Here is a 12,297-nt window from a genome sequence, read left to right on the forward strand (position 1 = left end):
TGATTGTTTGCATGTTTCCCTACTCTTAGGAATACATCCTAAGACATGTGATAGCAATGGGAATTTCAGTTACTGTGTGCATTACTGAAGAGGTCACACGATTTTGTTTAGACTTGAGAGAAAAGAGCAGTGAGGAAGCACTGCTAGATTCAAGAGATTATGAAAAATACATTTATAGCACTTACGTTTGACTGGCATAAGCTGTGTAATTGCTCAATGCCCAAGGGGAACACTTTTCTAGCATGATTTACCTATCATAATAAGGGCCATGAAGAAGGAAATGAGACTTGAGCTGACACAGAATTGTGAGTTTGAGTGGCCTCTGAATGTTCAATATGGCTTTGTCTACAACAGTACACAGTAAGTCATATATAAATTAATATAATTTCTTGATTGCAATAACTTCTGTGATGTCTACCCTCAGACATATAGTGCACAGTTTGTGGCCTCTGCAGGGTAGCTTGGAGGAAAGGAGAGGCAGCTGGGTATAAAATAAGACAGCAGTGCATGCTCATAAGCAAAAAAATTCAAGTTACTAAGACTTCAGTGGCTTTAATGGCTTTTTTAGTCTTGAGCACTTGTGCTAGGAAGAATAGAGAAAACATGCATTGACTGAGAATTCATTTTGCAGATGTGTGAACTCTTTTCTGCAAAATGCTGTTTGATCAGTTTTGACCGCACCTTTCCTGTCTTCTAAAAAAAGCTGAAAACATAAATGAGGAATTGTGGTTAGAAACTGACAACACTTATTTGGTTGCATGGTTACAGGCTGTGAGCATATAATGCCTGTTAGGGTAAATGGATTTATGTTATAATCAGCTCTCAGTGTTTTGTGAGGTTGTTTCCATGCACAGTTTCTAGAAACTGTTGTGTAGGTGAACAGAGACTTAAACTACAATTAGTGTTTTGCTGAACAACTGCTGAGTTTAATCAAAAAGGAAAAGGAATGACTGAAATAGTAAGTAAGTAAAGTTCTACGTGTTGCAAATGAGAATAATGTTTACACCTTACTGTAATTTCATTGGGGCATTGATGGGATTTGGCTCTGCATTTTTTGAGGGAAAAGGGAATGAAAGATGCCTTAAAATAGCAATTGCAGAACACAAACTGTGCACAACTGTCCCCACATAGTCTTAGTATCTTGAACCTTGATAACAGGGCAGTGTTACCATATCTTTAGAGCATGCCTGGCCTTAGTTTAACCTGGTTTGGATGTACTTAGCATTTGGTGCATGGTACAGCTGCTTCCACTTACAAATATTTCACAATCTGAAAATAAAGTAAGTACCTTCAAAAAATGGACACGAAGAGCAATATCAGAAGTTTGTAATTTGAAATGCAGTGTAGGCTCAGATATATACACTAAATAGAATAAATTAAAATAAATAATATAGAAATAGACGAATATGACCTGAAAAGGGTCCTCAAATTATTAATGAACTTAAGTTTCCTGGAAAAAGTCCCATGCAGGGACATGCAGTTTGGTAGTTAACATAATATCCTGTGAGAGGGAAGGAGCTACTCAGCTTCAGCTCCCCATTGGGTACATTGCAGGAATAAAAAGTAATGTAAAATTCAGAAAGTTTCCTGGAAACAGATGACATAGTAATCCTTCAGACAATATGCTGTTGATTTAGAAACAAAATGGAGCAGCAACTGAAAAGAAAGTGAGGCAATAGGACAAAATGTCACAGACACTGTTGTGTAAATCCTAATGGTATTTCCAGATTGTTCTTACCCTCATTGCAGTCACTGATAAGTTTGTTGGTTGCTCTCAGAAGGATGAACAGAAGCAGTTGGGGTGTGTGTAAGAACTAAACCTGTCTAGCAGAACTTTACTTTTACTGTGGCTTTGATTTATGAGGGTTCAAACTACACAAAGCCTCACTAGGTTCTTAAAATTTACTTGCTTGCAGGGAAAATGTTGACTCGTTATCCAGTGGTCAGGATGTGTTCAACCATACAGCTACCAGACTTGGGATGAAGATATCCATCTATTCAATCTGTCTGTAGAGAGAGTAATAACATGGCACTACTCTAGAACTGTCCTCTCATTCTTACTAGCACAGTAAATGAAGCATAAGACTTTTCTCAGACGGTCCTAAAAGGGCGTTTTTGCAGCAGTCCATTATACTGTGCAAACTGGTATAACACTCATTGACTGAAATAGAAATAGGCTGATTTATGGAGAAGGTGTCATTTGAAAAAGAAAATCTTCTTGCAGAAGTCTGCACTGCTGCAGAACTCTTGGGGGAAAATGCAAGCAGGCCAATAGGAAGGAAAAAAGCCAAAACATTTTAAGATTATTGCATTAATTTTGCAAAGTATCAATGTACATACTGCTAAAATGAGTTGTAAAAGATGGGCTAATGACAAAATGATGTATTAGATGATGGAATTAAAACCAGTTGCTTGCTACATTAAGAACACTTGATAGTTCAACATCATCATCTATATATTTATCAGCATAGTGACTGAGATGGCATGTAATTTGCTTCTGAAAGTACTCTCCTGCAATCCTTGGGTCTTCAAAGCCATTAAAGCAAATTAGCCACAAAAATCTAGAGATCAAAAATAGGCTGCCAAATAACTGGGCATGGATTTTCAAACCCATAGGTATAGTAAAACCAGATAAAAATCTTAATGTGTCCCTGCAGTTGCAATCCATGGCAAACATCAGATCTGGCAATGGCTATATTATAATTGAAACCTATGCAAAAATCTATATCTTTAATAGATATTACACATTAAGTTCAGTAAAAGTTAATATTTTCTTTTTTTTTTTTTAAGTGGCAAAAGATATTTATTTGTTTGTTTGTTTGCTTGTTTGTTTGTTTTAAGGCAATACAGCTGTTACTGGTACTTAGCAGAAATTGGTTGTAGTTTAGAAAAGTTTGTCTGCTTAATCTACTCTGGTATATATAAGCATGCCTGTCTGTAGAGTCTGCAGTATTAAAGACAAGAAAAACATTTGGCAGAGAGGAGTTATCTGAAAGGGAGGTTACAGACTGCATAATGTTGGTAAAGAAAGCTCACACTGTTTATGTCTGCACCATATGGCCCATGTGTTTATGAAGTAGTTCAATACTTATCTCATTCCTACCCAACATTCTCTTCCTCTTATTCTCATCTTCACTTCCTTGTTTATTTTTTCTGTTAACATCAACAGCATTGTCCATGGATGAGACAGGCATGAGAACTGGAGTTTCATAAGAAGCTGTTTTTTTAAATTATTATTTTTGCAATAGTCAGCATCTTAACTACTCAGAAGTGTATACAGTCTTTAAACATGTGAAAAGAAATTCCTCAAGCCCAGTTGATTACTAAGTTCACTGGAAGTACCCTAAAAGAGAACAGGACCACTTGTGCCTAAAAAATTAATCCAGAGGAACAAAAAATGTTCAGCCACTGGATTGGGTTGATGGTAGAACAGTTGAATATTAAATGGTCAAGAGAGAAGTTTAACAAAACCGTCATCCAACTGAAGATGGACACTGATTCAGCCAAATCATGCTTGGTTTATCTGCTGCTATCTTGGCTGATGATATTGGTAGCCAGCCAAAGGAATAATGAAGTCTGTTGCTGCTGCATTACTGTCCTTGCCTAAGAACTGCTGATTATATTTACTATCTCTACCCCATCTTATATCTGATAATTAAGATATACAAGCAGGAACAGTTTCATATTATCCTTGTGTAATCCCATGGGCCTCCTCTGGCACTACTAATGCTGTTGAGAGAGGCAGTATTGGAAGTACCAGAAAGATGGAACCTCTGCTTTTAAACCTACACATACTTACTGTTTTCACATTTGCATATACATTCTGGTATATATGAGAAGATGGATCAGCCTGACAGATGAAAACACATTTAGCAGCATCAAACTGTTAAGGATTGAGAATGAGTCTGTGGAATGACCTGCTTGAAAGGAAGGCCATCAGCATCCTGGATTGTGCTAACTACAGCACTGGCAGTAGATGGAGCTGATTATTCCCTTTTACTTGTGAGACCACATCTAGATATTTCATGCAGTTTTGGGCCTCCCCATACAAGAAAGTTATAATGAGCAAGTTCAGCAGAAGACCACAGAGTTGGTTGGGGCTGGAGCATCTGACCTGTGAGAAGAGACTAGGGAACCAAAGCTAGTTCAGCCTATTCAAAAGAAGATTTCAGGGGGACCCAGCAGCTGCCTTCCACTCCCACAATGCTCCGTGCCTATGAAGTATCAAGAAGACAGAGCCAGGCTCTACATGGTGGTGCATGGTGGGTGGACAAAATACAGTGGCTGTTTATCAAGGGTTTCTACCTAATAAATATTTTTTTTTGCCATGTGGGCAGTCAAGCAGTGTTTGCCTACAGAGGTTGCGCTGCCTCCATCCTTTGAGGTTTCCAAGGCCTGACTAGATATAAGGCTCTGAGTAATGCAGTCTGATCTCAAAGGTGAATCCGTTTTGAGTGAGTGTTTGGACTACAGACTTCCTGAGAACCCTTTCAACCGTAATTATTCAGTGATTTTATGATTCTTTGATTCTACATGGATGAACACATTTCCTACATTGAACTCTAATTAAGCCCTACTTCATCAAAGGAAAAATGGGAGACTATTCTGCCATTTCTTGTGCTTCTTCTGTGATTACAAAAGTAAGTTGTTTCTCAGAGGAAATTTCTCTCTGAACAAACATCTATATCTTTGTGCTTCTTGCTTTGCTAAACAGGTAAGAGTGATGTTAAGTGCTCAAGGTTTCTCAAGGAATCTGTGGCAGAGGGACATAACTCAGATCTCTTGGGCCCCACTCTATTTTGAATGTAGTTGTGAAGACATGGTCCTCACAGGTTTTCAGTTCTCTTATTCGATAATATACACACTTGTGCCCAAAATACCCCACTGAAAAAAATCTTTAATTAAAGCTGTTGTTTTAATAAAAAAGTTTGTTTTTTGTTTTTTGTTTTTTTTTTTAATAAACAGGTTCAGCAATAGGATCAAATCATGTTCTGTTTTAGAGAGGGGCTAACTTGTGCCAATCATTTATATATTCTCATCTCTGATAGTCACATTGTCATAAACATGCTTTCAATTTATTCTAGCTGTAGGTGAGAATCACATTTATTTATGGTTAGTTATTAGAATAGTATATGGACTCCAAACAGGACTGGTATCTTCTGCATTGTATGTACAAACATAGAAAAGACTGTTCTGCCTGTGGAGAGTTTTCATGATTAGCTAGATGGCTGATTATGTATGACATCCATATTTCAATTAAGCTGAGCCTTTAAATTCATCAGCTGACATTCCTTAGAGATGTCTCTACACAGGGGTCTTTGGGTTCATACATGCTAACCTCTGTTCAGTTTTAAAACCCACTGAAAGCCATATGTAACAAATGAACAAAACAGAAGAGCAATAGTTCCTTGTTTGCTAACTGAGTCCTCTTCAATGCTGTGAACCACTTGTCTCTTCACTGGATCTCCAGTAATACTGTACACTCTTGCAATTTACCCATTCTGGTATGGAATTAGTTTCTTCCTTCAGCTGTCCTCATGTCAGCGCCTGATTACCTGACAACTATTCCTGGTCATTTTACTTTCATCAGGGAAATAGGAGATGGCATTGATAGAATTTTGACAATTTCTATTCCACCTGGAATCTGTAGAATCTCCTCCTCCCAAATGGCTGGCCTGCTGAAATGAAGAAAACCAGTTTGTCATTGTTTCTTCTTCTTCCTGTCATTACAGCTGATCCATAACACTTTCTATGCTATTGTCTTGTCCATTGCTACAAAATGAGTTTTCTTTTATTTACCTCATCAGGTATTTGCTCCTATTCTTTTAAAACCTATCACAGAAGCACAGAGCTCAGAATAATCTAATTACCTTATCAAGTGTCCCATGTTGAGCCCCATGCTATTCTATTGAGGTGACTACTGTCAACTAAAATAAGTAGTAGGTTAATGCTGGCTTAAACACAAGTTTTTACAGTGCAATAGAAGTGCTCTGCTAATATATGTTATGTCATTCAACTTCCAAAATACCTGACATGATCTTTCTTTTCTTTTTCAATTTGAAGAATGGCTGCTACCCAAACTGAAGAGAACTGTGGTAATAATTACTTTTTATATGACACTTTATGGCTTCTGTCTTAGAAATTTACAAAATCATTATGGAGTGCTATGCTAAAGGATTTCACCATGTACTTTGTTTTAAGTGCAAAATAAGGTCAAATTTGCAATTTCATATGCAAAATGATTAACCACTCATGCAACAAGTATTTACACAAAATATAACTTGCTATTTAGAGGTGCTTTTTTGTGTACATGGACTTTTTCATGAGAGGAGTGATATTGTTGTCTTGTCTTTTTATTTGAAGACCTACACTTGAAATTCAAATTAATTAAAGAAAATATGTAACAGAATCATACTATGTTTAAAGACCAAGTAAAGTAAGAAATTATTAGAATCATCCTGGAGATTACTTCAGTAACTGGGGTGGAGGAAGGGGAAGCTTGTAGAAGAGGGATTGATGGCTTTGTTTACATGTAATTATAGGCATTGAAGATGAGCCCCGATTGTGACAGTGTAGGTAAAAACCCTGGTGTGGCTCTTAACAGTAGAAAGAGACTCCATTGCCATGGAGGCTCTATCACCTCGGTGCTCGTGCAAGCAACATCTACTGGAATAATGTATCCATTTCATGTGTCCAGAAGTCAAGAGAATATTGGAAACTGAGAACAAGTGAAAGGAACAGTTATTGGGAGAATGATAAATGTGTTAGCAAAGCAGTTTTCAGTAGACACCTTGTCTGCATTTGAACTAAAACATGTTCAGTTCTGAATTAATGAATGTGTCAGTTTTGGGGTTTGTGGGGTTTTTTGTGTTTTTTTGTTCTGCTTTGTTTTTTCAGAAAAGATAATTAGATATCAGAATTATTTACCAAGGTGTTTTCTTCATCGCTAAAGCTTAAATAGAAAATAGTTTATGACATGGTTTGTTTAGTTTTGCTTTTGTTTTTAGACATGCTGTAATTAAACCAGGAACAACTTGGGAAAAGTTCTGTAGCCTATCAGGGATCAGAAATATCAGTCATTACACTTGGCGGACTGCTAGACAATTCCTAGCTTGCATAACTTCTTATTATACTAAGGAGAAATGTAGGAGTAGAAAAGGATGCTAATCCTCTTCCTACTCAGCTCACAGGGATGATAGAACTGAAGAATAAGAGACATCAACCCTTAATTTCTATTGCTACAAAAGCAATAGCAAGTATCAATATTTCAAAACAGAAAAACCAATATCTTCCTAACCTCCTTCCAAAGAGACACTTGAAAACAATGCATTTTCACCCTGAAGGCTAAGAAAGTGATAGATAAAAGTATGCACATACATAATTTTAAAAATAGTTGCGGCTTTTTTTTTGAGATAAGTGATTCATAGATTTTACGTGCTTGAGGTTGGTAGTGCTATCACTAACACACTTGATTAATACACTAATCTGGGTGCTAGACAAGTGCTTCTTCATCTGTAGAGAGCACAGAAAAGACCAGATGCCACCCAGCTTACATCACATGAGCAAGATGTTGCTGTGGCTCAACAAAGTAGTCTTTAATACTGAAATCACTTCAGATTCTCAGTAGTGAGGTTTTTTGGATTTTTTTTTTTTTTGTTGGTTTTTTTTTTTTTTTTTTTTTTTTTTTTTTTTTTTTTTTTTTAAATGCCTGTGAAAGTCATTAAATTGTGAATTACAGTAAAAGGCTCTAAAAAAAAGTTTCTAAATCAGGTTGAGTCTACAAAGAGCCCATAACAGTACGAGACAAAAACAGATTCTCAGAGAAGGGACTGGCTCCTTCCAGCACTGCCCGCTGCCTTACACCTCCTTCTGTCCTTAACGGTGTGGGCTTCACCAAGGGATTGCAATAAAAGCTTAAATGACAGCACTCATTAAGTCTGACTGGCTCCAAAAATATTCACTGCCTCTTTGCTTCTTATGCTCCAGCCCGGACTCATAAACTAAGGCAATGGCTTCCTAAGGCTGTTTAGTAATTTAACAAGGAGCCATTCCTTCAGAATGTAGGCTCCTCCAATGAGTTAGGGGCCTATGAGGTATACATATCAATTGATAGTGTCGCTTAATTAATAGTCAAGATAAACTAATGATGACATCTGAACCACAAGTACTTTATTTGGTCTTTTGCTATTGTTCTTAGAGAAGATATTCTGTATCTTAACTCACTGAGGTGACAATACACTGAATTTTAATGCTGTATAACTCATAATAATTTCATATATTGCTGTTTCTTTATTTCTCTATATTATCTTTGTATTGTAAATATGTAATTTAAAAACTTAAAGACATTTAAAAGAATTTATTTTAGGCAGGGATAGCAATTTAATTAGATTTTACTTTCCTGACTTGTTAATTTCCAAATGTTTTTCTGAATGTTTTGGAGTTATATTTTTAATTCTTGTCCATTGTGGATAGGCTCTGACTTGATATACTCAGGGTTGTATATAGTTGAATGGTCAGAGCTAGCAAAATCTGAACAATTTATTTTGTACCATCACTTTCATATATATATATATATATACATATATATATATATATATATATATATATATATATATAATCATTAGTTAGTAATTAAAAACTAGTTTATATTCCAACTGGAAATGTGATTCCTAAAAAGCAGTCCAACTAGAAGATAGCTTGAGACCTGCAAAGTGATAATATGAACATAAGTTAGTCAAAGTGAGTAAATGAACTTCTGTGTAAGGTACAATACAATATTCTTAACATATGTTAAATCTCAAAGTAGATCCTTAGTCAGCCAAGCTTGTGAAAAAGCTGTGAGGGGAGAAGCAGTGGACTTTCACAGAGCAGTAATTACATGATTTTTCATCTTGCTTAAAGGTCAGGTCCCTGGCCTCTTGTCCAGTCACCTCAAGGTTTTCAAGCAGTGCAAGACAATGAGGAATCTGCTCTTAGTACAATCTAATCCCTGTTGTTACAGACTCCTACTCCCCTCTCCTTACAGCCAGAAAATATAAATTGGGAATAGACAGCTTCTACAGCACTGACATTGATGATTCTCCCTGAGAGAACTGTCTTAACTGGAGATTTGGATTACGAGGAAATCTGAGCTCTGGCTTTATGGATTCATCCTATTCTGGGCTGGTGGAGTGGTCCTCATGAATCTGCTGTAGTCTTGGGCAGCGAGAGAAACTGGCTGTCCAAGGTGATCCCAGACTGAGGAAGATCTAAAGGAGATTTAAGAGCCTGTTCTTGTGTAAACCACAATCACAAATAGCTCAAAGATCTTCAGGAATGTGGAAATATCTGAATTGCATCCCCTGGAATCATTCAAACTTTGACAGTTCTTCCATGTAAAGGCAAGATGCCAGAGGAGAGCTTTGAAGTTGGTGCACCATTTAAATGCAAGGAGTATTATAAACTATCAGTTTTGCCAGTGTCGTCTTCTGCCTGGAAATGGTGCCACTTACATTTCCATTCCTAATCCCAGGTTCTCCCATCCCTTCATGACTGGAGCCACAGCTGAAAGCATCCTCTGATACTTCCTTCTTAGCAAGACCTGCAGATCTGGATTTCTATCACTTTTAATACCCATTTGTTGTCCCTGGCTCTACTACTGTGGAAACTTACTCCTTTACCTGTATATAGAACTTGCCCCAGTTATGGTGCTATTGAATATGTTATAATTTTTAAATAATTCTGGACCAATTGAGAAAGTAGTAAACAACCCCCTAGTATGCCATATTCCATTGCTTCTGCTTTTCCAGCCTTTTCCTCATGAGGTTTTTAATATTATGGAAGCAGAAACTGAATGCTTTTGACTCCAACTGACCTTGATATTACCTAGGCTAATGTTGCTTCATTCCTTCTGTTTCTATGGTTTTCTCCACATAATTGAAATTAAGGGTCTCTGCTTATTATTGCTGACAAACAAAGATCCCTCTTCCTCTATTCATGTTGTAAAGGTTAGCCTAATGACTTCATGGGAGAAAGAATTAAGGTAACTGTGTGGGAAGAATTGGTTCAGAGTAAGAAATCTCAGTATCCTGGAGACGAAAAGGATTCCTCATATTCCATACTGCATAGGATTCTTGTTTTAAGATCTCTTCCAAGGCTTCAACACACATAGTGTTCCCAGGAATATATTATTGAATTGCCCATGTAATTGTGCTCTGACCACAGAAAATATGTTAAGTGACTGAGAAGTCCTTCTTTGACCTTGTATGTTAACACAGCACAAAAGAAGTTTTCAATGTAGAAGACATGTGAGCCTCTATCCAGAAATGTCAAAGCTTTATTTTGAAATATGTATTTCTTTCTGAAATCTGTATTTCTTTCCTATACTGGTGTCTTAAGTGCTGGATGGAATTCATACCAGTAGAATTGTTTGTAAATGTGCGTATGTGCATATTAAGATATTCACATGCTTTTGAGTAGTGGTGGAATTAGAAACTTTAATACAAAGGAGGCTAAAAATGGATTTCAATGCATCTCAGTAACTACTGGAATGTTAAATTCAGAGTTTAAATTTCCCAATACTAGCCTAGTTTTTAAAATTGTGTTCTTTGTGATTGTATTGATCAGTCTTTTATATGGAGCTAAAGTACAAAGAAGAAACAAAACTTTAAAATTAGAAGAATGATGCTGTTTGTAATTTTGAGGTAACTACTTTCAGATCCTTAAATAGACCTACTTTTTGAGAGTAGATCTTAATCACTTTATGGAAAACTAACATCTGTAAAACCTTTCAGTGTGGATGTCAAAACACTGAGGTATATGAAAGCATCAGGTTATGCTTGGTTACATATTAGCACCCAGAAAATTATTGCAAATAAGACTGTCTTATTACAAATAAGATTGTATCTTGCTTATGCAGCATTGCATTTTGTAGTAACAGCAAACATTTCTAAAGCATGTTATTTATGTTCTGCTTTTTTGCAGACTTTTTGGTAATATTTTGTGTTGATTCTAATCTGTCAATCGGATTTAGATCACTTTATTCTTGTACCTTTGTTAGAAAGTATATCCACTTTCACAAAGAGGTAAAGCTATATCTGGGCTGAAATATTTGCAGAACACTTGAGGGAATTAATTATCCCACCACTCTGAACTCAACTGACTGAGGTGAAGCAAATGGAAAACTCCTACATCTGGAAAGTTTAAAGGAGCAGAAATGTAAATGCTTGGGTTTATTTGCGTTTGACCCACGCTTAGAATTTGCCACTGTAATTGAACATGTGATAGCCATGAAGTGTGCTAGCTGACTTCTGAGCATTGGTGCTATAATAAGCACTGTTCTGTTTCATGGCCAAATTCTCTTCATCAACAGAACATTTTAAAAGTTTCAACTGAAAAATTGCAGCAGCTTTCATGTTGGAAAAATTTTAGTAAGATGCTGGTTTTAGACAGCTTCATATTTCCTGGCAAGCAAGTAAAGCAGGTTGAAAAATTTTCCTCTTGGAAAATGTGGCTTTGCTGAAATAAGAACTTTCTGTGAGAAAATGTCAATTTCAATGCATATTTTTTTACATTACAATTTGGGTAATCAAAACAAAGCCCTCAAAGCCCTTCATGTTTCAAAGTGACAGTTTGAAACAAAGATACTTTTCTGTTCCAAAAAATTGCTTGAATTAAAACGAACAAACAAAATAACAGGTCAAGTTGCCCAGGAACTTTTATTCCAATCAGAGGTCATTTTCTATGGAACAAAATTTTGTTTCCCAACCAGTTCTGCAAGAGACCAACCAGTCTAAGATTTTCTACAGGAATAAGGGAGGAATACTTCATACACATATGAATGTCAGTTACAGTTACCTGACTGGTCTCCCAAGCTGTTTTTGAAATAGATCAGGAGAAAAAAATGTCATTATCAGATGTGATGTACCTCAGAGTTTGTGCTCCTCAGACTACCCTTACAAGCAACACTACACATGGGAAGCTGTTTTATATTTTCCTTTGTCTGGGTTACACAGACAAGCACTGCAGAAAATATCTGGTTTTGAATCACTTGAGAAACCTTCTTCAGGTCTGTCACTAATGTCTATGAGAACTGGGGACAATCTTTCCATGTGAGAAGGATTTAAAGACCTCACCAATCCTTTTTGTTACCAAAGTAATGCCATCCTGCATAATTAATGCCTATTAGTCTGATTTCTTTTTCTTGTTTTATGAAATTGTGTTTGTTAGCATGTGTAGTCAAGGATCTAACAATCTGAAAAATCATACCTGATGAATGACCTCTCTCTTCATTCCATTTTGCTTAGGAAATAACTTTTA

This window comes from Onychostruthus taczanowskii, unplaced genomic scaffold, assembly GCF_017590055.1.
Source record: "Onychostruthus taczanowskii isolate IOZ18803 unplaced genomic scaffold, ASM1759005v1 scaffold31, whole genome shotgun sequence".
Taxonomy (NCBI): Eukaryota; Metazoa; Chordata; class Aves; order Passeriformes; family Passeridae; genus Onychostruthus; species Onychostruthus taczanowskii.